A 5,571-nucleotide genomic window follows, 5' to 3' on the forward strand; every position below is an offset into this window, starting at 1 on the left:
GCCTTGTTTGCTTTAATATATTTAACGCTTGTGAAAGATGACAGCATTTTAATTGGCATTTAAAAATTTAGTTCTCAAGCAGTAACACTAGCAAAGCAAAGGCTGTAACAGTGCAGGCTTCTCCACGAAGCTCTGCCAACACAGCTCAGTGCCATCTCATCCTATTATTTATTATAGTTTCTACTACCTTGCCCAGTGGAGATGTCAGGCATATTGGTAGGTAGTTTCCTGGATCATTCCTGGAGTCCTTTTAGGCAGTCATATTTGTCACATTTGCCATTTTCCAATACCACTTAGTAGTACCACTGATATTAAGCAAAAACTTAGCACTCCCCTTTCTCCAGCTACAAGTTGATTTAGGATTCCAAGATTAATGCATCTGATCATCCCAAATCATTATTGCTTATCTTTTCCATTCACTCTATTGATAATTCAGTTTAAGGCATATTCTCTGTCTGGTCCTCCATACAGGAAGAGTTCTGCTGTGGAATTCTTCCCAAGATACTCTCCAGTGAACAAAAAAACCTCCTTACTTTCTCTGTTCTGGTTTTCCCACCCAACCTACATTCTCTGAGGATCCTCAGGATTTTCTTGCAGGATTTCTGCTCATAAATACTAAAGCTACTAATATCGACTTCCTTTTTGCTGGTTGTTGCTCTTAACTCATTTTAGCCTGCCTTAATGTGTTTCCACATTTCCCGAAGATTTATGATCCCTTCTGTTTCCTTTTTTGGACATAACTTCCTTTGTGTCCTTCTTTTTGGAAGATGCCTTCTTTTCTTTGTAATTGCCCTATCCCTGTGGTTTAACTGTGTTGGCACGCTTCAGAGCCTGGCCCTCCACCACAGCCACAGGAGTAAACAATTGTACAAACTGTCCTGCAGCAAACTCCCAAAGAACATAATGCAAACACTGATTTATGGACTTCTTAGTGCACCCTGTAATTTTATTCACAATGTACTACTAGTCTCATTGCTAAGATTAAAACCAGTATTAAGCTTTTCATACAATAACCACATCCCAAAGCACAGCAAGGAGCACAGAGCAATCCAAGTGATCAAAGACTACTCTCATAGTACAGGAAAAAGACCCTCTACACAATCTTTTGGGAAGTGCCAATTCCTTCCCTACTTCAGTGCTAATATACTGAATTAAAGCTTTTAAGTTTACAAACACTGCTCGGAATCATGCCAGTATGACTGATACAAGTAAAATTCTAGGACTCTTAAATAAGTGGGTGCCACATTCAGGCACCGGCCCCCTCACATATTAAGAGCTGCATAGTGGGAACTTGACTTAATTCGCGTCAAATAAATGCCTGAAGAATGTATCTGATTAATAACAAGGACATACAGGAGAAAGCATGTGCACAAAACAGCAATTATTTTCTGAGGTAACAAATGCATACTCCAAACTGGAATTAAAACAAAATCGCAGAACTCAGAGGGACTATTGTAGAGCACGTGGGTGTTAGATAAAAAGGTTTTGTGAGGAAGTTGCTACAGTACTTAAACATACAGAGTCTGGTAGAATACTGTCATGAAAACCTACTATACACTTTATTACACTCTGCTTTAAAACAACTTAATTCCCTATTTTTACACAGAATTCTTTGTACGGTCCAACAAAAAAAAAATGTTGCTACTGAGTCACAGGAACTTTCTCTGCACCTTAGGCCTCTCAAATTTTCTCTGCTGAGTCATGTCATCTGACTGGTCACACAAGAATACATGTCAGCTTGTAGCTTGTCATGGAGTTGATTAGAGATTTTTTTTTTGAAGGAGCTGAAGCTAATGTGCTTAAGCTATTGAACAAAAATGTCATATATGCTTTTTATGTGCACTTTGTTCTCCATATTAAATCATATGCATCATAGATCTTTAAAGACAAAATTACAGATGCACAGCAGATGCACTCCTTTAACCCCTGCAGTTGATTCTAGCAAAGTATTATCAAATGTAAGGGTTCTTAAGACTATAGAAAGGAAATTAGCATGTTCTATTTTCTTCTGCTATTTAATCGTCACCTCTCAGGTTTTTTTCCCCATAATGATTTAATCTTGTTGAAAATTTTAGGTCCGTTCCTATTGATGGGGCCCTCCGGTAAGTGGAATAAGTTCCCAAAGTGATTTTTTGACTCTTGTGGGCCCTAAATTTTACATCCAGTAATACTTCACAAAATTAATGACTGTCTCCAACTTTTTATTATTGCCTGCTACTTCCTACATGTTTTTGTTTAAGATGTACATTTCTTTGTGTGGCTTGTTGTATGTTTACAAAGCATGTTTCTGCTGGAGACTGCCTGGTCTCAGCTCAAGGTAACTGTAGTATCTACAGACTCTAAACTTTCAGCACTGTAATTTTGCATCTTTTAATTACTTCAGCCTCTTCCTATACTTTTACTGTAACCCCACTATGTTATCTTATTCCCGTTTTGCTGACTTAGCACTCTCTACAGTAGCTTGCCCTCCCTGAGGAGAAAAAACGATACCTGCAGGAACGAGGCCTCGTAAATAACATCGATATTGAAAAGCAACAACAAATAAGCAACTGTGACATTGAAGCTAGTTTTCGCTACACACCCTACAGAGAAAGCTTTCCTCGTGCATTCAGGATAAACAAGTATTTTGTAAACGCGGGGTCTTATAAATAAAGGCAGAAGCGCTTACTTTCTGTCAAGTTTCAAACGAAGGACCGACCGGACGAGGGGCCGCCGCCGCCTCACAGCCCCGAGGCACCGCCTGCCCGCCCGCCCGCCCGCGCGAGGCCCCGCCACTCCTCCCAGCACCTGACCCCGATTCACCAGGTCTCTCTGCAGACCCGGTGCCAGGCAGGGCGCGGGCGAGCCAGGCCCATCAACTCACGCCTTTCCAAAGCCCGTGGAGGTGCCGCGGGACCCTTCCGAGCCCGCCTGAGAGAAGCCCGCACCGCTGCCCGCCTGCCACCGCTCCCCGCCCGCCCGGGAGGAGCGGGAGAGCCTGCCCGCCGCGCCTCTCTGCTCCCTCCCCTGCCTCTCCCGGGGCCCGCGGGGCTCCGACAGCAGAGGCAGCCCGCAGCAGCTCAGCGGCGCTGTGAGGGAAGCGCCGCGCCTCCCCCGCAGCAGCCGGCGATGGAGCGCGGCGGGCCGGAGCCGCTGTCGGCCGCTGCTCACCAGGTACCGGGTGAGGTGGGAGGCTCTCCGCGGCTCGGGAAGCCCGCCGGCATTCACCTGACTTCTCTTTACTGTCCTCTACCTATCGTCGTGGGACGTTGGATGGGGGGGTGTGAGCGTTTAGAGGGTGCCGCGGCCGGTTTTGGCGGGCTTTATAGCGACCAGCTGCGTGAAGCGTCCCGGGCGGGTCGGTGCTTCAGTCCGGTTGTGTTGACGAGCGGACAGCAGCTACGGCTTTTTCATCTCTGTTCAGTTTCCCCCTAATTCGTATGAAGAAGAAAGACTCATAGGTACCACGCAGGACAAGAAATGCAATCTGAGAGCTCTTATTCTTGTGAGGTAGGGGAACTGTGGCTGCTTGGCACAGCTAAAATTCAGTCTCGCTTGAGGACCAGAACTTGAGCACCCTATCTCCTGGTGGGCCCGCCGCTCTCGGTACGGTAGTGGGTGGCCCTCGCGGCCTGCAGCCGCTCCCTGGGAGAGGACCCTACGGGAGGCAAGCGCACCCCGTTCACCTCTTCCGCAGCCTTCCACGTTGCATAGCTCGCTAGCACGCCTCCCAATGGGCATTCCCTCCCGTCTGCAGTCCAGGTGCACCTTCAGGAGCGCTTGTCTTCACGCAGGAGCCATTTCACCTGTGTCACATTTTCTGTTGCCCTTTCTTGTCCTTTTTGCCAATTGAAACGTGTTCTCTTACAAGTGGGGAAGGGACCAGGGTTCATGACAGAGTCTTTGAGCTGTACAATGCACATTGTGTTCATTTTCTTGTAAAAACTGAAGAGAGATAACTGGACTGTTCTAGTTCAGTGCAATTTCATATGTACTGTGCTGTAAGTAGCAGAGAGCATTAAAATTTCAGGAGAGAATGACAGTGATGCTTCTGCTGCTTAAATCAGTGGTGGAATAAAATGTAGCACCTCTAAGTCTAGATGAGAAACAGCTGAGAGAGAATGTTACCTATAAAACTGCATGTGATATGGAGAAGATACGTAGGAAACAATGGTTGGTTTGTCTATAATGATACAAAAATTTTTGGGACACCAAGTGGAAATATTTAATGGTAGATTCAGAATAAAGAAGAGGACCTGTCTTTTCATGTGATGTATCATTAACATGTGGTATTCATTGCCACATGACATTGCAGATGCTGAAAAATATACATGGCTTCAAAAAAGGGGCAAATTCAAGGAGCAATCCATTAAGGGATGTGATGCACCAAGAACATATCTGCTTTGGGAAGTCCAGGATATGTGAACTAATGAAAGCTGGGACAGGAAAGTTATTTGCTAACTATCTATTTTTCATGTTCTTATACTCCTCCCTAGGCACCTTCCATGGCCACTCAGAAATGGGGTAGAGGTTATACTGGCCTTTGATCTGAGCCAGTATTACTCTTCTTATGTTAGTACTGCTTAAGGATTAAAGGTTACACTTAAATATGTAGCCTCCTTGAGGCACTGTCATGCTTGTCTGCTTATACTACTATCTGCAGATGACTTGGATTTATCAGTCAGTTTTTTTTCTAGGAGTATTAGTGACAAGCATCTGAGTTTGTACTACTTGTTAGATATGTTAAATAGGCTCCTGCATCCATGAAATAGTGGTTTTATTTTCATGGTAAATACACAACGTTTTGCTTTTGTAGAACACAGGTGGGCATTTTCTTCATTAAATGCATGTTCCTCTTTTGAATTATATGACTTCATTTAAAATACTGGCCTTCTAATGAATGATTCTAAAATGTTCGCTGACAGCAGAGTGGTGATCTGAGGCAAGGACCATTGCATGCTTATGAAGAAATGCTTTTTGAAGATAAGAACTTTAATTTTTGAAGCTACTGGCTACAAATTGTGTTTTGAACTTTGGTTTGTACCAGACCTTCCCACAGAAACTTTCTGGGACTAGCCAATTTTATAGTGTCGTTAACTATTCATAATGAACTAAACCATTGGATGACACAGAAATATTTAAAATGCTAGATAAAACCTTGAATTAGAGCATCTTCAGATGTTGGCATACTTTACTAGTAACTCTTTCAATTGATTTAATTCCCCTGATTCAGGGGCCTATTTTTACTGACGAGTCGTATTAGCCAAAATATTTTTAAAAATACTTGATTCACATTTCTGCCTTTGGAACGTGACTAAAAAGGTCTTTGTTTGACAGCCTACCTCTGAGTTTATATACATTTCTGTCCTTCCACGTATTTGTTTTCCAGAGAAGAATTAATTACAGAAGATTATGGGTCAGACTTATACAGGAATTGGATGCCTAATGCCCCTTTGATTTCTCACTGAAAAAAATGGGATTTAGTTATCAAAATACCTCTACAAATCTGAGTATATGACAATTTTTTTTTTGTCTTGAACAGACTATGTGTAAAATCCTTGTTGTCGCCTATTTTTCTCATGTATAATGTTA

The sequence above is a fragment of the Mycteria americana genome, chromosome 9 (genome assembly GCF_035582795.1).
Source record: "Mycteria americana isolate JAX WOST 10 ecotype Jacksonville Zoo and Gardens chromosome 9, USCA_MyAme_1.0, whole genome shotgun sequence".
Lineage (NCBI taxonomy): Eukaryota > Metazoa > Chordata > Aves > Ciconiiformes > Ciconiidae > Mycteria > Mycteria americana.